This window comes from Lithobates pipiens, unplaced genomic scaffold (assembly GCF_037356315.1).
Source record: "Lithobates pipiens isolate NorthernLeopardFrog02 unplaced genomic scaffold, aLitPip1_a1.2 Scaffold_18, whole genome shotgun sequence".
In the NCBI taxonomy this organism is placed as follows: Eukaryota; Metazoa; Chordata; class Amphibia; order Anura; family Ranidae; genus Lithobates; species Lithobates pipiens.
In genome coordinates this window covers 513,951,461-513,976,850 of record NW_027507758.1, presented here as the reverse complement: position 1 = coordinate 513,976,850, position 25,390 = coordinate 513,951,461, and positions in this window count along the sequence as shown.

Here is a 25,390-nt window from a genome sequence, read left to right as displayed (position 1 = left end):
ATATACACACTATATTGTCAAACGCATTGGGACACCTGCCTTTACACACACATGAACTTTAATAGCATCCCAGTCTTAGTCCATATGGTTCAATATTGCGATGGCCCACCCTTTGCAGCTATAACAGCTTTAACTCTTCTGGGAAAGCTGTCCACAAGATTAAGAAGTGTGTCTATGAGAATGTTTGACCATTCTTCCAGAAGCAAATTTGTGACGTCTGGCACTGATATTGGATGAGAAGACCTGGCTCTCAGTCTGCACTTTGATTCATCCCAAAGATGTTTTATCAGGTTGAGGTGCAGGCCAATCAAGTTCCTCCACCCCAAACTCACTCATCCATGTCTTTATGGACCTTGCTTTGTGCACTTGTCCAAATCATTTGGTGGGGGGGGGGGGGGTTATGGTGTGGGGTTGTTTTTCAGGGGCTGGGTTTGGCCCCCTTAGTTAAGAAATAAATTCTTAAGGCATCAGCATACCAAGACATTTTGGACAACTGCATGCTCCCAACTTTGTGGAAACAGTTTGGGGATGGCCCCTTCGTGTTCCAACATGACTGCACATAAGTGCACAAAGCAAAGTGCATAAAGACATGGATGAGTGAGTTTGGGGTGTAGGAAATTGACTTGCCTGCACAATCCAAAACTCAAGAAAACCTTTGGGATGAATTAGAGTGGAGACTGCGAGCCAAGCCTTCTCGTTTAACATCAGTGCCTGAACTCATAAATGTGCTTCTGGAAGAATGGCCACACATTTCCATAGACACACTCCTTAACATTTCTTCCCAGAAGAGTTGAAACTGTTATAGCTAAAAAGGGTGGGCCAACTCAATATTGAACTCTATGGATTAGGACTGGGGTGCCATTAGAATTCATGTGCATGTAAAGGCAGGTGTCCCAATATTTTTGACAATATAGTGTAATATATGTACAACAGGAGCTGACAGCGCTCAGGGGCTAGGGTGATCAATGTCTAATAGTAATAGCAATGACCCACAGAGAGCATCTGATGTACTAGTTGACGATTTATTCACAAATCAAGATTAAAACAGTGTGTATTCCATTGAACATTGATAATAACATTACCGCGCTGACTGGAGGCTGGCTAGGGCACTGTTGGATCACTGTGTCCTGGATGGAGAAATCTGGAGTTGGGAGCCAACCAATAGAGCTGCAAGTTGTACCAAGCAGGCAAAGTATCCATGCTGTAGACACTGGCATGTATGGATGGTATCACTGGAGCCCTGGCCTCAGGCACGGTACTCTGAGGGAGGGCTACTGTGGACTGCATGTGTGGGAGGCATTGCCGAAGCCCTGGGTGGAGACACAGTATCCGGAAGAGGAAGCTGCCATGGTTAGCATGGAATGCAAACGTCCCTGTTGCCGTGACCATGCGTTTTGTGCTCATGTGCTTTGTCGAGTTGGGAAAATAGCAGCATACTGAGACTTTTAAACCCAATTATGGGGCGAGGAGTGGGCAGAGCTGAAGTATGAAGCTATTACCAGTTAACCCATCAGCGCCCTTTTCATACTATGGAACATATTACCTATTCAATTTAACTTGATGTATTACATACAGAATATAGTAAAAACATTGACTTTTGATAAATTAATAAAAAAATAACTAAAATATAAGCTATATATATATATATATATATAAATTTATTTAGTTACTCACGAAATTCATTTTTATCTATTTCAGTTTGTTAAAAAATGCATTCAACCGAAAATCCAAAATAATTAAGGTCAAATTTGTCATTGAAGGCTTGAAGGTGTCTGTCGAATGTTCTAAGAAGATTCGACTGAGCAGCTAAACTGTACGACGCTGAAATCGTACATTTCCTGTGGAAGGTTCCGCCTACAGGCTATAGTAGAATTCTAATGTTGTATGACACTAGTAATAATTATATTTATTAATTATTATTACTAGTCAACCAACATTAGAATTCTTCTATAGCCTATGGGCGGAGCATTTGACCATAAATGTCCGCTTGCAGCAACTGTCAAATCTTTTCTCTCTATGTCAAATCTTTTCTCTCTATGTTGAATCTATGTAGAATAATCTTGAACTAATAGAGCTAAGGTTAGGCACTTTCGACCACAGGTTCCATGGACACAGATCGCTATTGTCAGCGTCATGTTGAATCTCCTATCTATATCAAACTGTTGTCACAACGAAAACAAAAATAAAACATTTGTTTATGTCAGGGAACTTTTGGTTTTCAGATTCCGCACATTCGTTATCATTTGTTAAAACGATAACGAAAATACCCAAAATTCTGACAAAAATGCATTCCGACAAAAACGAATGCACATGTCTAATACACACACACACACTCTCAAAAATTACTAGTTAATGTGTATATTATGCTGCAATGTCTAATGAAAATTAATAACTAAAATAAAAAAATGAAATAAAAAAAAATAATACAATATAAATAATGAATTCATAAATTATAATAAAAATAAATAAATAAGAATAAGCTCTAAGATGTAACAGAAATATTGGAAACAACCTCAAGAGGATAATATGCACAATGTCCTGAAACTTCTAAAGTAATTAGAATGAAACGCAATCAATCACAAAAATTCTATATTATGGTGTATAATATACAACAAGAATATTTAGATCCAGGCATGAGAAACTGTAGTATTAGACAACATTATATACTTCCAGGTCCTTGTGAAGGCCATTTGGTAACAAAGATCCAAAACTATAATCCAAAAAACATCTCTCCTGCAAAGGAGAGAAAACATTTCATTGTCAGAGAGGGTGCCTTTGGGGATAGCTTCAAAAGCCATCATCTCCAGGCATCTAAAATTCTTATTATGCACCTGGAGGAAATCACGAGGAACGCTATGTTTGCTCACCGATGCGCTTGCACAAAGTGTGCTTGGTACATCCTACATAAAGCAGGCCACAGGGAGACCTCAGGACATACATGACCAACTCAGTAGAGCATGTAATGAATTGTTTGATTACAAAGTTTTTCCCTTTTTTATCAACTATTTCAGTTCGAGTTGGCATGTGAGACATCCCCTTTTCTCATATTCGAAAATCCCAACTCTGTTGTCGAACTAGGATCTAATATCATAAAGCATTTTTTTATTGGTGGTCTGTAATTTGCTGGTTGCTAGAATATTTTTCAATGTACATGCTCTTCTAAACATAACCTGAGGAGCACAAGGCTCTGCTCCTCTCTCCTACTGGCCCGGTGGCCGGGCAAGGAGGAGGAGCCTGGGCGGTGACATCAATACCAGCGGCTGAGACTCCCAAAAGTGGGAACAGAATACATGTGAAAGACAGGTATACTGCCCCCCTCCCCCCTGAAAGGGGGGAAGGAGTACAACGAGCGGAAGTTCCACTTTTGGGTGGAACTCCGCTTTAAAGGTGGTGATGAATCTTATTGTTTTAGTATGATTATCAGGTGAGCAGTTCCTGTCCTTTTTGTGTTGAGGATGTCTATTTGCATTGAAGGCCTCCTTGATGAGCGTGGAAGGGTACCCTTTTTTGACAAATTTTTTAGTCAACAGAGTGGCCTGTATGATATAATCCTCCATCTTTGAGTAATTCCTGCATAGCCTGTTGAATTGTCCCCCAGGGATGTACGTTTCAAGGTGGGATCATGGCAACTAGAAAAGTGGAGGTAAGAGTTGCCACTAGTGAGTTTAGTGTGGTTCTTACTGATGATGGCACCACCTTCATGTGACAGGACCAAATCCAGAAATATATTAATTCTATTTCGTCTGGATCAATTACATGAGTGAAGGACAGTCCTAAGGAGTTTGCATTGCTGTGGACCACAAAGGAGGATGTCAGCTCCCCAAATAAGGAGGATGTCATCAATGTATCGGCAATAGAACACACTGGGGGTTATTTACGAAAGACAAATTCACTTGAAAGTGCAGTCGTTCTAAATCTGAGGGATAGATCTGAAATGAGTGGAAGCTCTGCTGATTTCATCATCCAATCATGTGCAAGCTAAAATGCTTTTTTTTATTTCCTTGCATGTCCCCCTCGGATCTACAGCGAGTGCACTTCCAAGTGCACTTTCAGTGCACTTTCAAGTACACTTGCAGTGCAAAGTGTTTGGCAAAAGGGTTATTGGCCCCGACATGCTCTTCCTCCCAGTAGCCCATGGTAAGTTTGGCATATCCTGGGGCAAAGTTGACACCCATGGCTGTACCTCTCACCTGCAAATAGAATTGGTCCAAAAAGGCAAAATAGTTATGTCTTAAATAAAATTTGGTGATTTCCACTATAAACATGGCCTGTTCTGAGTTTGTATCACCTGTTTTTGATAAGTAGTATTGAAGTGCGGCCAAACCAACTTCATGCGGAATTGATGTGTAAAGAAAGGAGACCTCCAAAATTCTCACATGTAACCATCTTGCCATGAATATTGTTTGAGAGCCTCCAGTACATGGCTGGAGTCTTTGTTGTATGAAGGAAGCTGACATGCAATGGGTTGAAGGAAATAGTCAATGTATATTGATAAGCCACTGGTGGAAATATTGGTGCTAGCCACAAAGGTTTTCTCAGGGGAATTTACCAAGGACTTATGTACCTTAGGAAGGGGATAAAAGTAGGATGTGCTGCATTCAGGGGGAAGCAAAAATGTTGTCTCTCTATCATCTAGCACTCCCTTCCGCCATGTACCCTCAACTAAAATTTTTAGATCTATTAGGTATTGGTATCAGCCAAGAGGCAACAAGACTCCTGGAGATACTCGACCCTATTTTGTATCACCAGGCTGCCCCCCTTTATCAGCCTGCTTAACAATGATGTGTTTGTGGTTGGTTAGCTCATTGAGAGCCTGTCATTCTGACAAGGTGAGATTTCAATATGTTCTCTTTTTTTGAGGACACGCAAAGTGTCAAGAAGTTTTTATATACGGCTTGGTAATATGTCTTGATGTACGATCCTTTGGAATGAACTGGGTTAAAAGTGTATTTTGGTCTAAGGTTGGTGTGTCTAATCTCTGGATCCAAAAATGGAACCCTGAACTGACTGTCAGTAGGGATGCGGAGGACGATTTGAAGAAATAGAAGCCAGAGGAAGATGCCGGACGAGAAGACCGAAGGAAGAAGTGGAGGAAGATAGAGGAAGAATCGGGGGAAGAAGAAGATGGAGGAAGAAGAAGAACACTGAAGAAAGACGAGAAGAAAGAAGATGGGAGAAGAAGTGGAGAAAGAAGAAGAAATTACATTTTTACATTTTGGCGTGGGATTCCCCTTAACTTCAGGTCTGGTATGGATTTTGAGGGGGAAGCCCAGGCATTTTTTTTTTAATTTTGGTTCGGGGTTCCCCTGTGAGGAAATCCCATGCAGTTCTTATCAATGAACTTTTATGTGTATTGCCGGACTGACAAATCATTATAGCCGCAAGTAGTTTTAAGTTACTTTTTTTCCTTCAGAAATGTCATTTTGCTGTCAGACTGTTCTAAACATGGGAAACATGTGCCGCTTTACAGGCCTACTATAGACATCCCCCAGGTATGAAATTTAAAGGAATATTATTTTTTTATTGTTTCACTTTAAGCATTATTAAAATTACTGCTCCCAAAAAAACTGCAGTTTTTAAAACTTTCTTTGCATTGATACATGTCCCCTGGGGCAGGAGCCGGGTCTCCAAACTTTTATGACAATACCATACATATAAGCCTTTAAAATTAGCACTTTTGATTTTTCATGTTCGTGTTCCATAGACTTTAACAGTGTTCGCGTGTTCAAAAAAATGTTTTACCTGTTCGCATGTTCTGGTGCGAACCGAACGGGGGGATGTTTGGCCCATCCCTAACTGTCAGTATTATCCTGGCATAACTCCTCTAATATGTCTAGATATTCATTCTCTTCAGGGAGTTCATTTTCCGATGGATCTTTGATGGAAAGGGACTGGGATAAGTTTCTCTTATTAAGACTATTATCATTTGTATAATGTCTTCTAACTGGGAGTAGACATATCAATTTGTTAAGATCTTTGAAAGACCAAAATTGCTTGGTCCTATGGAGGGGAGGAAAATCCAGGCCCCTTTTTAACAATAACAATTCAGCATTGGTGAGGGTATGCAAAGATAAATTGTAAATTCTGACTGTTTCATGTGTTACTTCGAGCCTCTTCTTTCTTTCTTGTTTACTCTTGAGGAGTGCTCCACCTCTTCGTCCTCAAATTTTTCTTACTAGTTTTCTCTTTTCTTTCAAAGCTTCCTTTGGAGGAAGAATTGGAAAAACCAGACCATACAAGAGAGAACTTTCCTCTACTTGTTGGGGGCTATTTTAATCTTTTGAGGATTCACAAAATTTGGGTCATGCTCCTTCCTTTATATATCCCTCAAGATCTTGGGAAAGAGGACTGTGCTTATTGTATGTGTCTACTGGGAAGGTTATATTGAGGGAAGAGATGGAATAACTTACACAGTTGGGATGAGAGTGGCCAGGTGAAGGGGACACTGTCATGTAACCTGTTTCAAAAGACCAAAAGTGCTTGGTCCTATGGAGGGGAGGAAAAACCAGGCCCTTTTTTAACAATAAAGATTCAGCATTGGCGAGGGTATGGGAAGATAAATTGTAAATTCTGACTGTTTCATGTGTTACTTCAAGCGTGCTCCACTTCTTTGTCCTCGACTAGTTTTCTCTTTTCTTTCAAAGCTCCCTTTGGAGGAAGAATTGGAAAAAGCAGACCATACAAGAGAGAACTCTCCTCTACTTGTTGGGAGCTATTTGAATCTTTTGAGGATTCAGAAAAATTTGAGTCATGCTCCTTCCTTTATTTATCTTTCAAGATCTTGGGAAAGTGGACTGTGTGTATTGTATGCATCTACTGGGAAGGTTATATTGAGGGAAGAGATGGAATTACTTAGTCCTTGTACACACGGTCAGACATTCCGACGGAAAATGTCCGATCGGACCGTGTTGTTGGATAATCCAACCGTGTGTGGGCTCCATCGGACTTTTTCCGTTGGAATGTCCGACCAACAAAGTTTGAGAGCTGGATATAAAATTTTCCAACAACACGATCCAATCGGACATTGTCCGATCATTTGTAGAGAATTCCGATCGGACAAAGTGCCACGCATGCTCAGATCAAATTACAAGACCAAAGCTATTGGCTACTAGCCTGAACGTAGTCCAGTCATAATGAAAAAACGTCATCATGTTCCGAACGATCGGATTTTCCGACAACTTTGTCCGACCGTGTGTATCCAACACCAGTTTCGGACAAAATCCGTTTGAAAAAATCAGACGGATTTTGTGGTCGGAATGTCCGACCGTGTGTACAAGGGCTTTCATCCCTCCCTACTATGTGTCCATCTTTGTGGACAACACCCAAGTCTTTTTTAAATCTTGAGTGTTTCCACTCAAAGATGAGGCCACTCTTGTATTCTGCAATGTCTTGTTCAAGCTTCTTATTTTTATTGCTAACAAGTTCATCCTCATGTTTCCTAACACTATGCTCCAAGACTTCCAGCCATCTGAGATAAAGGCAGGCAGAATCAAAAGTGTGAACTAATTTAGCTTGTTTCGCTTCATGGAGGTTTGACCTGCTCTCTCCATATATTTAACAACCAGCACCACTAGGTCCAAGACTAGAATGGTCCTAGGCTACTAATCTAGAAGTGATAGATAGGCAGTTACTCTAACAGAAATACTTTAGTAAGAAAATACAAATACCAGAAGTAGTATGTCAAATTTTTCTTTTATGTTTTTTTGTTATTTTTCGTTATTGGTTCTATTATAGAATTTTAAGTCTCTAAGATGGACATTGAAGAGAATATATTATGCTACTGCACATAATATATTGTGAGTGTCGACAATGCACCATAGATTCCTTCGCACTTTATATGGTTTGATGTTCTGTTTGGCGCAAATCTTTGATCTATATGACACAAACGATTTGTATCAATGTACCTGTAACGTGTTCATCTTTTTATTCATCTTTGTATTAATTTGCACTTAATTTGTACTTTGTATTCATCTTTGTATTCATTTGTACTTTTTCAATAAAAGTTTGTAAACAAAAAAAGAGTGTTTGGGGACCTGGGTCCTGCTCCAGGGGACATGTATCAATGCAAAAAAAAGTTTTAAAAACGGCCGTTTTTTTTCGGGAGCAGTGATTTTAATAATGCTTAAAGTGAAAAAATATAAGTGTAATATTCCTTTAAATTTCGTACCGGGGGGGGGTTGGGTGTCTAAAGTATGCCTGTAAAGTGGTGCGTGTTTCCTGTGTTTAGAACAGTCTGACAGCGAAATGACATTTCTAAACCAAAATTTAAAAAAGAAAATGTGGGGCCATACCAGGCCCTTCAGGGCTTTTAAGGGGAACCCGTGCCAAAATTAAAAAAAAAAATGGTATGGAGGTCCCCCTCAAAATCTATACCAAACCCTTATCCGATCATGCAACCTGGCAGGCTGCAGGAAAAGAGGGGAGGACGAGAGAGTGCCCCCCCTCCTGAACCATAGCAGGCCACATGCCCTCAACATTGGGAGGGTGCTTTGGGTTAGCGGCCCCCCAAAGCACCTTGTCCCCATTTTGATAGGGAGAAGGTCCTCATCCCCACAACACTTGCCCCCAAATCCCAGCCCTCCGTGTGAATTGGTAATGGGGTACAAATGTACCCCTACGATTTCACCAAAAAAGTTTCAAAAAGGTTAAAAAAGACAAGAGACAGTTTTTAACAAGTCATTTATTCATTTCTTATTCTTTCCCCGCTTCTTCTTCCATTTTCTTTCTTCTGGTCTTTCTTCGGTGTTCTTCTTCTTCCTCCATCTTCTTCTTCTCCATCTTCTTCTTCCTCTGCTTTTTCCTCCGGTCTTCTCGTCTGGCATCTTCCTCCGGCTTCTTCTCTGATTCATCCTCTGCACGATCCGCCTCAGTGGGAGTCTTCCTCTGTGTGATGCTTCTGTTCTTCTGACACTTCTTATATAATGGAGTAAACGGGGTGACACCACCCCCTCTGACATCACGGGAAAAGCCATAGTCCCCGTGAAGTCCCTGTGTGTCAGAGGAGTGGCCCCGAAGTGTCAGACAGCTGAAGACTACCACTGAGGTGGATCGTGCGAAGGACGAAGCGGAGAAGAAGCCGGAGGACGTTTTTTTTATTTTGGCGCAGGGTTCCCCTTAAAATTCATACCAGACCTGAAGGGTGTGGTATGGATTTTAAGGGGGACTCCCACGCCATTTTTTTAAAAAATTTGGTGCGGGGTCCCAGTTCCATTGGCAGCCATACGTGCTCACGCCATGACACTACCACCACCATGCTTCACTGATGAGGTGGTATGCTTTGAATCATGAGCAGATCCTTTCCTTCTTCATACTCTTCTTTTCCCATCACTCTAGTACAAGTTGACCTTGGTCTCATCTGACCATAGGATGTTGTTCCAGAACTGTGAAGGCTTTTTTAGATATTGTTTGGCAAACTCTAATCTAGCCTTCCTGTTTTTGAGGCTCACCAATGGTTTACATCTTGTGGTAAACCCTCTGTTTTCACTCTGGTAAAGTTTTCTCTTAATTGTTGACTTTGAAACACATACACCTACCTCCTGGAGAGTGTTCTTAATCTGGCCACTATTGTGAAGGGTGTTTTCTTCACCAGGGAAAGAATTCTTCGGTCATCCACCACAATTATTTTCCACGGTCTTCCAGGTCTTTTGGTGTTGCTGAACTCACCGGTGCGTTCTGTCTTTTTAAGGATATTCCAAACAGTTGATTAGGCCACACTTAGAGCCCGTTCACACTGAGGCAGCACGACTTGCAGCGCGACTGCCTCAGGCGACCGGGATCCGACTTTAGCGGCGGCTTGTGAAATGACTTCTGTATAGAAGTCAATGCAAGTCGCCCCAAAAGTCGTACAGGAACCTTTTTCTAAGCCGGAGCGACTTGAGTCGCTCCGATTAGAACGGTTCTATTGCATAGAGCGGGACACGACTTGTCAGGCGGCTAAGTCGCCTGACGGGTCGCCCCTGTGTGAACCGACCCTTAATGTTTTTGTTATCTCTCTGATGGGTTTGTTTTGGTTTTTTTCTGCCAAATGATGGCTTTCTTCACTGATAGTGACAGCTCTTTGGATCTCATATTGAGAGTTAACAGCAACAGATTCCAAATGCAAATAGGACACATGAAATTAACTCTTTTATCTGCTCCTTGTAAATGGAATAATGAGGGAATAACACACACCTGGCTATGGAACAGCTGACCATCCAATTGTCCCATTACTTTTGGTCCCTTAAAAAGTGTGAGGCACATATACAAACTGTTGTAATTTCTACAGCGTTCACCTGATTTGGGTGTAAATACCCTCAAATTAAAGCTGAAAGTATGCAGTTAAAGCGCATCTTGTTTGTTTCATTTCAAATTCATTGTGGTGGTGTATAGAGCCAAAACTATTAGAATTGTGTCAATGTCCCAATATGTATGGACCTGGCTGTATATAGGGAGATTAGTTTCACCTCTGTATATCATCTGAGGCTGTTCACTTCACTGGGTATATGGAGGGTTTACATCCACGTTAAGGCATTTTAAGACTAGTTAAGGTTCACTTCAAACTGATAGAGCCATAAATCTTTCAAGTAATATCTACCTCCTAAAGTTAACTAATTGACATCTACTGTAATGACTTTCTATTTTGCACCTAAAGCTTTATCAAATATTAACAGATGTTTTAACAGGGACACTGGTGATGCCACAATTTACAGCTCAAGCTTCGTTGTTCTTCACTGAGCTGCTATAAGTCATCTTGGCAAACTGGCATGGTTCCACAGACTCTAAATCTGTCAGGTTGCCAGCAATCAGATTTGGACTTATTTGCATAGTATTAATTCTCCTAGAGTCAGGAAACACAAAAATAAATACAAAAATGAATGTACATTTATAGATATTAAGAATTACATCACCCCAAATAATCTTGAAAAGGAACCTAAAAGACAAAGAACTAGATACTGACTAAAACTAAGATATTGTTTTTGATTTAAAGCTAGGGGTCTCCAAACTATGGCCCTCAAGTTGTTCAGGAACTACAATTCCCATCATGCCTAGTCATGTCTGTGAATGTCAGAGTTTTAAAATGTCTCATGGGATGTGTAGTTCTGCATCAGCTGGAGGGCCGTAGTTTGGAGTTCCCTGATTTAAAGTATATTTAAAGCCAACATTTTTTCGTTAGATTATTTGTTTTAGGTGAGAGTAAAAGCACTTTTACCTACATGATCATTTGCTCATCAAAGAAAGATGAATTACCATGCCCTGGTGGTGGTTATGTTGTGTAATAGTTATCCCACCACAGGGACCACTGTGGCTGAATTTTCATCCTTGCTCCCTGCTGTGTGTAAGGTTTTTTCTTTAATTGGTGCTGGGGAGTGGTGTGCAGAGAGGTGAGTGTTATCCATGAGATCTGATATGTAGTTCAGAGAGGTAGAAATCAAGCAGTGACTAACCCCAATATCCCATTGGTGGAGCACAATTTGGAATGTTTTATTTTCCCTTGTTTATATGCCAGCAGCCCACCTTAAACAAAGACCACAACAAGTCTAGTGGCACGTTTAGGAGAGGAAAGTGGAGTGGAATATGATTTTCCATAAAGGTTCCATATAATAAAGCCTTATCAGACCAGCTGTGGATTTCGATGCAGAAGAAGAGAGGAGAGTGGAATGTGAACTGCCATTGAGGATTTGTATACCAAAGCACCACTAGACCTGTTGTGGTCTTTATTTAGGCCCCATTCACACCTGAACCTAGCGTTTTTGAGCGTTCTTCTGGAATTTTGTTGTGCGTATTTGCATACAGCGTTTTCCGCCATTTTTGAGCTTTGGCGTGTTTTTTTTAGCCAATAGGAAAAATGATCATCTCTTTCATAATTTGTTGCTTTGTTTTTAGATTTTTTTCATTTGCTTCCTGGGTGAATATTCTTCTTCCGGTTTATCATTGTGCTTCCTGCTCCATGTGTTTGTATTGTCCTCTGCAAAGATGAGTGATGATGAGATGGCATGTTTTGTGGCAGCAGCCACTGTTACGTCATAGTTTCTGCATGAAAGAGAGAGAAGAAAGAAGAGGGTAGGCAGATACTGGATCCACCCCGTATTGCTGATCGAGAAAAGAGAGATTCATGTACAGTGACCTATGTGATCATGAGGATACATTTTTGGACTACACTAGGATGTCAATAAAAAGGTTAGACAAACTTATTTGGATTCTATTTTTTGGCATTGTTCCTTTCTTATCATGTCCACTAATAAACCCCACATTTGTTTTTGTTTTTATCACAGCTGTGATGAGTTACTGGGTTTACGCAGTAGTCAGTTGCAACACTTTGTGTTGGTGCACTTCCAGGTCAGCCAATGTGGGGGGGGGGGGGGGCGGCCCCTCAGGTGCTCCAATTATCATCTTATTGTTTAGTTTATATATAGTAGCAATGTGGGGGGGTCAGGTTATGCCCCAGTAGATGACTTTGCAGTCGAAACGTGTAGTTAAAGCATATTTCTGCTCCCCACATTGCTTTTCTTTTATATATAACATGATTTTTTATGTATTTCCAGTTGTTTTGTGCTTTTTATATGCATTTTTTAAAATATACCTTCATTGGTTGAACTACACGATGAGGAGCGCCTTTATGTTCTTTTCTTTTTTTATGTTGGGCCTTTGCTGAGTCATCCCAGACTAAGCTTTGAAAAGTTTGAGCCCCAGGTTGCTGATCCATCTCTCGAGTGGGCACTGATGACCTCTGGCAGTAGCAGTCAGGGACCGAATCCATTTGGAGGAGAGGTATCATCCGGCCAGATATCCAGTGGCCTTGACTACCATAGCCGCTCTGAGCTCTCATGACACATTGCTATAGGGTAGATGTGTCCAACATACATGGTAAGAGTACCCACCTTTTGTCTGATATGTTATAGCAGTCCGTTGCAAGATTCACTGTGTTTTTGGATACTGGAAGATCAGACCTTCAAGCTTTAAATAGATATCAGTGGACATTTATATATACTTTATTGGGACTTCTTAGTCACTGTTATATTTTTTTCATATATTTTTTCACATACACTAATTTTTGTATGTATCTGTACCTTAGCACTGCACTTTATATTTACAGTTGCAATGAATGGCCACATATTTCCGTAACAGTATACCCCCTGTGGAACGACTAATCATCACACTGAGGTAATTTTTTCTTATTTTTGTAATTTTTTTAAAGACTGATACATGAAGAACCCAATATTAAAATTTTTGTATATGCATAAAATAAACACCAAACACATGTTTCTAAAGCAAAAAACAAACAAAAACTTTACTTTTTTTTAAATATAAAATATTCTTGAAATATAACTTTTTCTGTTTGTTTGTTCGTTCTTCACATATACAGCTCAACAATAAAAAAAAATAGAGCTAATATAGCTCATAAAACAAAAACAAAAAAAATTAGAGGTGATGGAATGTTTGGGAGGAGTTGACTGCCTCATTACGTGACATAACCACATTCATGGCATGGCCATAATGTGACCAGGTGGAGGTAGAGGGAGTCTCATTATGCTGCCAATTAGAAGGTGGTGGTCTTGGCAGAGGAAGGTAATTAGAAGGTGGTGATGTTGGCAGAGGAAGGTGGGTGGCAGAATGTATTGATGACAACCGAGGAAGGGGTAAAGAATGTGGTGCTGGCAGATAGGGTGGGGGGAGACTTGCATAGAGACCATAAGGTGGTGGAGGTTCTGAGGTCCTATATGTGGTGGTTGGTGGAATAAATGTGGCTATGTAATGGACGGTATCTGCCAACATGTCTGCTTGGAGTTTTGATGGTACCTTCTCCATCAGACCTTCCAGACACCTTGGAGAAACCTGCACATGAGACCTGTTGCTATTCATCCTTTCCGACATACTAGACATAATGTCCAAATGCAGTTAAAATCTGGTTCAGGAGCCCCCCTTCTTGTTGCTATAGCAGGTACATGAGCACAAATGGGTGGTGTGGACTCCTCGTCCCCCACAGGTGTCGCAGCGGTAGAATGCACTGGAGTCGACAATTGGCTCTCCGTAAGCTCTTGGCCTGCTTGATCACCCGATGCTTGGCTTGCTTGCTTACTGGCTGATGCTTGGCCTGCTTGCTGACTGTTTGCATCTGTGTCCAAATCATTATTTGGAGTACTATCCTCCCAGCACTTATCCGTACTGAAAATAGAAATGAATTATTATAACTTTCTCTTTACATTTTGTTTAATGACATTCGTACAGATGATAGCTTACTGCCCCAAAGCCAGCAATAGCTGAAGGAACTCCAATTGTCTCTATAATCTCTAGGAGCACATACACTCCTAAATTCCCTTATCAGCCATTGATGTTGAGTGTAGGCGTCACGTATACTCTTCCACTTAATTTTGAGAAGTTTAACTGTTAAAAAAACAAATTAAAAAATATATATTTATTTCTTTGTAGGTACCTAGCAACTGAATCATTAGCAAGTCTACACTATGCCTTTCGGGTTGGAAAATCGTCAGCAAGTTACATAGTCCGTCACACCTGCTCTGCTATTTGAGATGTGTTGAAAGATATTGTGTTTAACAAACCTACAACAGAAGAATGGTCACAGATCTCTGAAGTTTTCTGGCAATGCTGCAACTTTGCAACTTCCCCAATTGGAGCGATCGATGGAAAACCTATTCAGATCATGAAGCCCATTGGTAGCGGAAGCCAGTATTTTAACTACAAGAAATATTTTTTGTTTGTTTTAATGGCAGTGGCTGATACTAATTATTGCTTCTGTTATATAGATATTGGGTCATATGGCAGCAGCAATCACTCTACAATTTTTGTGAATTCTTCTTTTGGACACATGCTGCATACCAATAGTCTGGACTTTTCCGGCAAACAGTCCACTCCCGTGCACAAATGGCCCTCACCTACCCAGTGTTTTTGCGGGGGATGAGTGAGCATCTTCTACGGCCTTATTCGGGGCACAATCTAACTGTACAGAAGAGTGTGTTCAATTATCGGCTAACAAGAGCGCGTTGAATTGTCGAATGTGCAGTTGGCATTTTAGCAAACAAATGGCAGGTCCTGCACACTCCCATTGTTCTAAACATGGGACTGGTCTGTGCTGTTAAAGCTGCATGTGCCTTGCATAACATTGTAAGGCAGCGGGATGGATTTGAGTTTGAGGACCCATTACATCAGAACATGGAAAGAGCTCATTGGACTGGTGTTCGTGGAAGCAGACAAGGTACACATGTCAGGGATCAATTTGTGTCCTACTTTTTGTCTCCAGCAGGACAGGCCCCATGGCAGCTTGAGGCAATTGAAGGCATTTAAATCTTTATCTTTATCTGTTCGTTAATACAACCATATACTATGCTGTACTGAATACTTAATAAAAATGCTTGAAGTATTGATAAGAAGTCTCATGTTTTTTTTTTTTTTAAATATATGTTTATCTTTGTGTGCAGTATCCATACAATATCCACTAGGAGTCAGAGTGTGCCATCATGTATTTGTGACATGCTGACAATACTAGTTTATACTCATACTCCTATGCATTACGTGCTTATACTTATATAATTCTTCGAAGAAGGCAATAGATGTGCCATTCCAGTTCATCCTGGCCACATTCCTACACACATACAATTTGTGTGTACACATATGTGGCCATAGTGAACTGCAATTGCACATCTATTGTCTGTTTTCTCATATGTATGATCTTGTAAGCAATGCATAGGAATATAAGCATAAGCTAGTACTGTTTTTCTGGTGCTAGCATTCTGTTATTTATAATCTACTAAACAACAATCATCCTATTATCTCCCTATGGTTCGTTTGGTGGTTAGTTATGTTTGCAGGGGTTTATCTTACCTTTATCATCCTTCACACGGGCATTTAGGTCTGCTCAGTTTGTGAACACTTGGCTGGCAATCTGGTTCCATGCCATCCTCTTGCTCACTCGAAGCTTGTAGCATGGATCTATGGAATCATAGAGACAGGGTTGCTGCTTTACCATTCTGATAAAGATCTCCTGATCTAAAAGACATACTGTCTAATCCACTTCCCCCTCTATATTGCTAGCTTTCATGTCTGCTAACCAACAAAATTGTGATCTGTGCACTTCCTGTGTATGTTTATGTAATCTCCTTTATGTAAATCTATTTCAATTGAGCAGATAAAATCGACAAAATGCCTGAAGAAATGTTTTCCCCTCCAGCGTTTTGTAGCTGCAGGCTTCAAGCTACAAAACACTCAGGTGTAAATGGGGCTTTAAGGTGAGCTGCTAGGGCACACTCCAGGTGGATGCCTGGATGGTGGGAACAATTGTGTTCACAACTTTCAAGAACTGTTTTTTGAGCACGTGATCTTCACATCTCATCATGTTTTCATGCACATGCATTTTATTAATTTGCATTTATTTTATTGTTTTTTTTTTTCATGTAAAATCAGATGAATGCCTGCTTTTGATTTGAGAACTTGTATCACTGTTTCACATATTATCACATATTATTGTATTTTTTTTTTTTTTTTTTTTAATTAGGGATAGTCATGTATGCATATGTGTCTTTTTGCTGTTTTGCTTCCTGAAATAGTGCACTTTATCACTGTTTCACATAGTATCGCATATTATCGCATATTACTGCAATTTTTGTTTTGTGTTTTTTTTTCTTTTAGGGATAGGCATTCATGCTTATTTGTCTATTTTTACTGCTTAGCTTCTTGACTTATTGCACTTCATCATTGTTTCACATAGTATCGCATATTACTGGAATTTTTGTTTTGTGTGTTGTTTTTGTATCATTTTATTGCTTTTGAGAATGTTCTTTTTCATATTATATATGTCCTTTCTTATGTTTTGTTAAATGTTCACCCTAATATAAAAAATAATTAAGATGTAATCCAGTGTTATGTATTGATTTTATTCAAATATTTTAATAAATGTTTTTTATAAAGATCAGTTTTGTCTTAATGCACTATTCAGTGAACTCTGGTACATTTTTTAGGGAAATTGTAAAATATAGGCCAAAAAGCTGAACTAAAAATATTTCAATGAGAGCTGTTTTTTTTTTCGTTTTTTTTTTACTGTGAGAGAAATTCACTTTAGACCACTTTTTGGATCAAGTTAAGAAGTTTTCTTTATTTGACTCGTACGAGGAGACAAGTTACAACAAAACGACAGATATTTGCCCATTGGTTCTGATCTCTAAGATGCAATAGGGCAGCATGCATAGAGTTCAGCCTTATGAGCTCCTATCTGACCTGTCTGTCTAACAATTGTAGAAACTTGTATTTATTTACCTTTTACAAGCCTTATCTTAGCCATCCCTCTGAGATATGATTGGTTGCTAAGATCTACGTTAATGTAACTAACCATAAATCTGACACCTGTTCAACAACCAGACAAACTTATTAATTCCCAAAATTCCTATATGTTTATTAAAGTGATTTATAACTGGTTTTGTCCAATGAAAAACACCTGTGTAGAGACAGTATGGCACCCAGCTGTGTTAAATCAAACCCTCGTCTTCCTTATAAGATTTAACCAACTTCAAGGATAGATTTATGACTTTGGGAGAATGAACTTTCAATAACCCCACCTTATGTCTTATATGTCTCACTATATAATCCTATATACAGTGGTGTGAAAAAGTGTTTGCCCCCTTCCTCATTTCCTGTTCCTTTGCATGTTTGTCACACTTAAGTGTTTCGGAACATCAAACCAATTTAAACAATAGTCAAGGACAACACAAGTAAACACAAAATGCAATTTGTAAATGAAGGTGTTTATTATTAAAGGTGAAAAAAATCCAAACCATCATGGCCCTGTGTGAAAAAGTGATTGCCCCCTAAACCTAATAACTGGTTGGGCCACCCTTAGCAGCAACAACTGCAACCAAGCATTTGCGATAACGTGCAATGAGGCTTTTACAGCGTCCTGGAGGAATTTTGGCCCACTCATCTTTGCAGAATTGTCCTAATTCAGTTACATTAGAGGGTTTTCGAGCATGAACGGCCTTTTTAAGGTCATACCACAACATCTCAATAGGATTCAGGTCAGGACTTTGGCTAGGCCACTCCAAAGTCTTCATTTTGTTTTTCTTCAGCCATTCGGTGGTGGACTTTGCTGGTGTGTTTAGGATCATTGTCCTGCTGCAGAACCCAAGTTCGTTTCAGCTTGAGTACACGAACAGATGGTCGGACATTCTCCTTCAGGATCTCTTGGTAGACAGCAGAATTCATAGTTCCTTTTATCACGGCAAGTCTTCCAGGTCCTGAAGCAGCAAAACAGCCCCAGACCATCACACTACCACCACCATATTTTACTGTTGGTATAATGTTCTTTTTATGAAATGCAGTGTTCCTTCTACGCCAGATATACTTGGACACACACCTTCCAAAGAGTTCCACTTTTGTCTCATCGGTCCACAGAATGTTGTCCCAAAAGTCTTGGGGATCATCAAGATGTGTTGTGGAGAAATTGAGACGAGCTTTGATGTTCTTTTTGCTCAGCAGTGGTTTTCTCCTTGGAACTCTGCCATTCAAGCCATTTTTGCCCAGTCTTTTCCTGATGGTGGAGGCATGAACGCTGACCTTAACTGAGGCAAGTGAGGCCTGCAGTTCCTTGGACGTTGTTGTGGGGTCTTTTGTGACCTCTTGGATGAGTCGTCGCTGCGCTATTGGGGTAATTTTGGGCGGCCGGCCACTCCTGGGAAGGTTCACCACTGTTCCATGTCTTCGCCATTTGTGGATAATGGCTCTCACTGTGGTTCGCTGGATTCCCAAAGCTTTGGAAATGGCTTTATAACCCTTTCCAGACTGATAGATCTCAATTACTTTCTTTCTCAATTGTTCCTGAATTTCTTTGGGTCTCGGCATGATGTGTAGCTTTTAAGGATCTTCTGGTGGACCTTACTGTGTCAAGCAGCTCCTATTTAAGTGATGCCTTGATTGTGAACAGGTGTGGCAATAATCAGGCCTGGGTGTGGCTAGAGAAATTGAACTCAGGTGTGGACAACCACAGTTATAGTATGTTTTAACAAGGGGGGCAATCACTTTTTCACACAGGGCCATGATGGTTTTGATTTTTTTTCACCTTTAATAATAAACACCTTCATTTACAAATTGCATTTTGTGTTTACTTGTGTTGTCCTTGACTATTGTTTAAATTGGTTTGATGTTCCAAAACACTTAAGTGTGACAAACATGCAAAGGAACAGGAAATGAGGAAGGGGGCAAACACTTTTTCACACCACTGTATATATATATATATATATATATATATATATATATATATATATATATATATATATATATACATACATACAAAGCCAACTATTTTATTCAATATTGTCTAATTATTACTATATACATACATATCAGTGTTTTCTTATTCAATGTATTTTAACAGTTTTAATGAGGGCACAAGCAGACCTTTGTTTGACCCTGTATAAGGTGTTCTTATCTTATCAGGCTGGAGCTGTCAAACGTTTCTTTTGTCATTAGTAAACTAAAAATGAATCTTATCCCTGTGATTTATATGCATTTTAAGGACTCAGAACAACCCTGTGTAACTTGAATCTATTCTATTTCTAAGCAATCTTTTTCAAGCATGCATTTAATGATTATAAACTAAGAATTTAATTTCTCTAATGTTTACTTCAGCCACTTTGAATTAAATTTTGCAATTTTTCTGACAATTCACCTCTCCCACTTATTAGTGAATAGACCCAATAAAAATGGACACTTGGACAAACATCAAGAAAAACTAGTGTCAAAGATATTAATGGAAGACTGAGGTATTAATTAAGACTGCTGCCACCTAAGTACCAGTGAATCATCAGCATAGGTGTGTGTAGCCTATTGCATCAGGATGCACACCCCAACATGCGCATGTGTGTGTGATATATATATTACATATACAGGCACACACACACTCATATGGTAGAGCCGGTACAGTAAAAGAGAAGTACGATAGCACTTCATGAATGGCAGAACTGGTCAGAGGGAGCAAATGCTGTTAAAAAAAAAGTGCAAAAGAAAAAACGGTGTGCTGACACAGTGAACAAAAAGTGCTCAGTGCAAGAAACTATTATTAAGTAGTAAAGTCCATGCATCAAACATTCATATGTGTTCAAAATATTTGAAGTCCATTTTGAAATCCCAGGAGAAATCCAAGAAAGTGATAATCATATTCTTGGATTTTTCTTGGGATTGCAAAATGGACTGCAAATGGACTATGGCGATTCGCGCAGCTGAGCCAACCTGCTGCAGTATACCTGCGGCCGCTGGTTGGCAAAAAATAATAATAGTGCATATATAATTGATACATAAGCCATTCTGTAATTGAATGTTATTAAAAGTTACCTTTCCTTTTCAATCTACAGCTCTGTCATTTTATGTAAAATCCAGTGCAATATGGCAGCCTGGAGGAGGTCCATACACTATTGGTATACAAAACACCAGCAGAAATGTAATTTCCTGCTTGTGCAATTGGCTCACTGATGTTCCCAAAACTGCACTAAGAAACAAGTTGGATTTTAGACATCATCTGCAACACAAATTTTTTTATTTTGTGAGATGCCCCCAAAGGGTTAATCTCTTCTAAAGGGATGCTGACTAGGCAAGTGCATCTGCTGATTGATAATGAAAAAGTAATTCCCATTCAGAATTAGTATCCAAAGACACACAGTGGAACAAACTGCTTTTCCTTCAGAGCCCCAACAAAGTTTGTTAAAATCCTTGCAATGCACAGTATATTGATCACCCAGAGCGGATTGTTTTTTTCTCAATGAAAGTGGTTACTTAAGAGTTACTCTTTCATGAAAAAAAAAACACCTTACCTATTGGCCAATTTTTTCATCTATGAAGCCTGGTTGAAATACTCACAATGTTTATATTCTTATGTCCTGGCATATTTCCCAGACACAGCAGTCATTGCATGTTCACCCCAGCATTGCAGGAGCAAGTGAGCTTCCAAAATCAAAAGCTGTGCATGCGCAGTGTTCTCTCCCATCATAGCAAAGGCACTAATCTACTCTTTCAGATGGCTTCTGTCGGACCCGCTGCTGTACACACGGGCCAAATGTTCGCCAGTTTCTGCCCGATATTCATCCCCTGTGTGTACAATGCTTACATCTCACAGCATAAATGTGCTCTTTTACTTATGTACACAATTTAGCTTGGCCAATGCTTCTGTTTCCAATCTCTACCAATGTTTAGATGTAAATGCCTGCATTTTTACTGTTTGTACCATTTAATAGGCACTGTTGTACTAATTTTCTTCTTCCATAAAGAACTTTTCTGGTACAATTTTTTTATTGGTATGTGAAAGAAAACCAGAAGTCAAATTCCCACGTGGGGTATATAAACAGGAAACATAATACAGATTTTCATGCAAGAAAACAAATAAAAATGTGATATAAGATATAAACTATAAACCATAGTGACCCTCAGGCCGGGGCCAGGGGCCAACAGAAGAAACCAAGGGGCCCATAAATATCAGAAAGCGGTAGGAGGAGAGATGAAGAAGGGGTAGAGAAAGGAAGTTCCCCCAGGCTGGGGATGGGGTCAAGGTCATGTTAGAGAAGCCTAGGTTGGTCAGATGTAGAGTTGGAAACGCATAAATAAAGAGCTTTAAGAAAAACTGTATCAGTGGACCTCAATAATCAGTGTATATTGTGGGATTGAGGAAATAAACTCAAGTAGCAGGTGCTTTTACAATGAGCTGCGCCAGTCCAAACTGCAGTTTTAGGGCGTAGCAGCCCACATTTATTGAATAAAGGAAAGTTCACTTATACATCAGTTGCTCACGCAGGGGTTTCTTCCACCTAACATGAATTAACGAAAATGCCAAGCCACCTGGCTTATGTGTTGGCAGCATGGCTGCTCCTCTTACCAGTCCTTTGACTGTATCATTCAGCTCTCTCAGAACACTTGACTCTTTAGCCTTCAGTCGTAGGGCCCTGCTGCATGACCAACCTCTGGCCTAAGGATTGGGGTTCTCCTGACACCCCTGATAGGGGCTGACTTAAATCCTTGAGACCTGCTGGCTTGTGGCTGGGTCCTCTGACCCCTTGATCAGACCTCTGTCCTGTGGCTTCTAGCTGGCCCTCTGACCCCTCGATGAGACCTCTGTCTCATGGCTTCTAGCTGGGCCCCCCGGCCCCCGGGTGAGACCTTCCGTCTCCCACATTGGGAGCGGTCTCCAAACTACAAGCTGTCTACAAAAATGAGAGCTTTGAGCAATTCTCAGACCTGACTATATAATGACAAGACACACCTGTGTAGTGAGTCAGGTTGCAGGCCCCTAGCAAAACCTGCACCCAGGATTGAATGTTCTACTTTAGAACTTCAGAACTTGGAGAGATGCTAGTTCTGAACCTTGCATTAAAGTGGTTGTAAACCCTTACAACACACTTTGACCTACAGGTAAGCCTAGATTAAGGCTTACCTGTAGGTCCAAGAAATATCTCCTAAACCTACACGGTTTAGGAGATATTTGCCAAAAGACAGGCACCGCTGTTTACAGCGCATGCACCGTAGACCGCGGTGCGCAGGCGCACTGAGCGCGCCGCGGTCAACGGCAATATGCCGCGAGTGGCGACTCCCGTGCGCATCCGCAGGAGTGACGTCATCGCGGCTTCGCTGAATGACAGCGGTGGAGCAGGAGACCCACCAAGAAGATGGATGCGCCAGACTACAGGGGACAACGGTGATTTGCTGGCTCCTGTGTCAGGTAAGTGACACATAATGGACTACTATGCAATGCATAGTTGTCCATTATGCTTTACCTTTGCAGGGAATAAAAGAGGAAGTAAACTCATCAGGGTTTACTTCCTCTTTAACCCTTAATGAGACTCCTGGGTCACCTTTTCCTATAAACTTATAGTGGCAGAGCCTCTCTATGTCACAATATATAAATGAAATATTCTTTCAAGTGCTGCTCCCCTGTAAAATTCAAGGACATACATTTTTGATATATACAAATACAAAACGTATGAACTCTAAAATACTAAAAATGAAAGTAGTGTGATATTTGTAGTCTCTAATTTAAGCTAATGGGCAGAATTTGATGCTCGGCACACAATTAGGGGGAAAAAAAGGTATTTTCAACACTGTTCGGAACAGAGGTATAATTGGCACATTTTCCCTTAGAATCATGGAAGGAAATAAAAAAAAAAGAAATAAAGCATGCCTTTCAACTAATAAACTATACAAGTGGCTATGTTATGGTGCACTAGCATGTATATAAAAGCTGTAGTAATTTAAGCCGTACAGAAGAGATCTAGTGTGCAGTAATTGAGAAACCAAGGACACATTTTTAAGACCTGAAACGGCGCATTATGACACAAATTGCTTCTATGCTTATTTAGAGATTGATAAAGCAGGATGAGTGATTTGCTATGGAAACCAAAATAGGAGCAAGAAAGCATAGCTTTAAATTGCTCTTCCACTATTAGAAAGGATGGAAGAAAGCACAAAAATCCATTCTTGAAAATGTTGACTGGCTGCCAGGCTTCCATAAAAGGTCCAGAATATTTATGACTTGCAGATGAATAAAAGGGGCTATGTATTACACACACCACATGGCACAGTATTAGATTGCACTTTGGGATTGGATAGAATATTTTATATTCCTCCACTCGGAATATATTCCATATATTTAATTAAATAGGTACAGTATATTAGGAATTTTGTGTTTAAAAATTGCATTCTTATTGAAGTGTACTATTAATATTCTTTTGTTCCATTTTATGCTAGAGATAAACCTGAATTCCAAGAAGTATGTCAATGAATGTAGTTATCTATTCATTAAAATCATTATAAAAGAGTTATAATCCCCTGTACAAGAGCACTTAGACTAACAGAGGGACATGATAGTAAATCAAGTGTGCTGTATGTGCTCAGAAGCAACATGCTAAGAGAAAGAGAGGACATAGTAAGCGGAGGAATGACCTATTGGTCTGCTGCTTATTTACTGTCCAATCACAGCCTGGAGGCATGGAGGAAGCCTAGTTGTGTTGCAGAGAAAAGCTAGGTTAACAAATTGGATTTACTGCCTGGAAGCGCTGTGTATATCTCAGGAGTCAATGATCAGGGATTTTTTTTTTAATTTAATGTGGTTTATATGAAATATTACATTTGCTTTTTTTATTTTATTTCAAATCAGCAAGTAGAGATACTTTTATGTTTACAAGTTATGCTCGCCTGCTGTCAAGTACCTTCTAGTAGCGAGCCCAGATTGCGGAAAGAGGCCTCCCTTACGACTCCCACTACCGGTTTCCTGGCAATGTAAAAGGGAACACGGGAGTAAGGAGGGGTACAAGTGCCTGGCAGGATCAACAGATGAGAAGGATGGATAGGTGAAGTTCAGTGGAACAGGTAATCTCAGCAGATGAAAGCAGTGCAGAGAAGCAGGCACTTGTAACAGATGAACGGTGCAATATAGCAGGTACTTGCAGCAGATGAACAGTTCAATATGAGCAGGTTACTTGCAGCAGATGACACAGTTCAAAATAAGCAGGTACTTGCAGCAGGTGAACAGTTCAATGAGATAGGTAACTTGTAGCAGATGAATAGTGCAATATAAGCAGGTACTTGCAGCAAGTGAACAGTTCAATATGAGCAGGTTACTTGCAGCAGATGACACAGTTCAAAATAAGCAGGTACTTGCAGCAGGTGAACATTTCAATGAGATAGGTAACTTGTAGCAGATGAACAGTACAATATAAGCAGGTACTTGCAGCAGGTGAACAGTTCAATAAGACAGGTAACTTGTGGCAGATGAACAGTGCAATATAAGCAGGTACTTGCAGCAGGTGAACAGTTCAATACAAGCAGGTTACTGGCAGCAGATGACACAGTTCAATATAAGCAGGTTCACCTTAGCAGACGGATGGTCAAAGCAAGCCGGGTCAGATATCAGACTGGAAGCGAAGTACAAGGGAACAGGCAGGAGAATCATCACAACAAGCCGGGGTCGGGTGCAGGCAGATAGCAGATGGGTCACAGGTAACCCGGGTCAAACAGGAACGAATACTACGGATAAGGTCTCACAGGTATAACGCTGTAGAGCAGACAGCTTAGTTTAAATAGGCCGTTTGGCACCAACACAGGATCGCGCACACGACCGTGCCCGCGCACCCGCGCATGAACGCACGCATGCACGATCGCGCTCACCCGTGGTGACGCCCGCGATCATAAACCAGAAGACCCGGGGGTCAGTCTCTTTATGCGATTTTCATGACACCTGCTTTGCATGTAACAATCAGTATTTTTTGCTATAATGTTTCTTAGAACCCCCAAACATGATATCGTTTTTTTTAAAGCAGAGGCCCTAGAGAATAAATTTTTCTTGATCATACATCACGGGACACAGGGGCTCATTACATAGTGGGTTATATAGGCACCTCTGGTGATTGGACACTGGTTAACCCCAATTAAG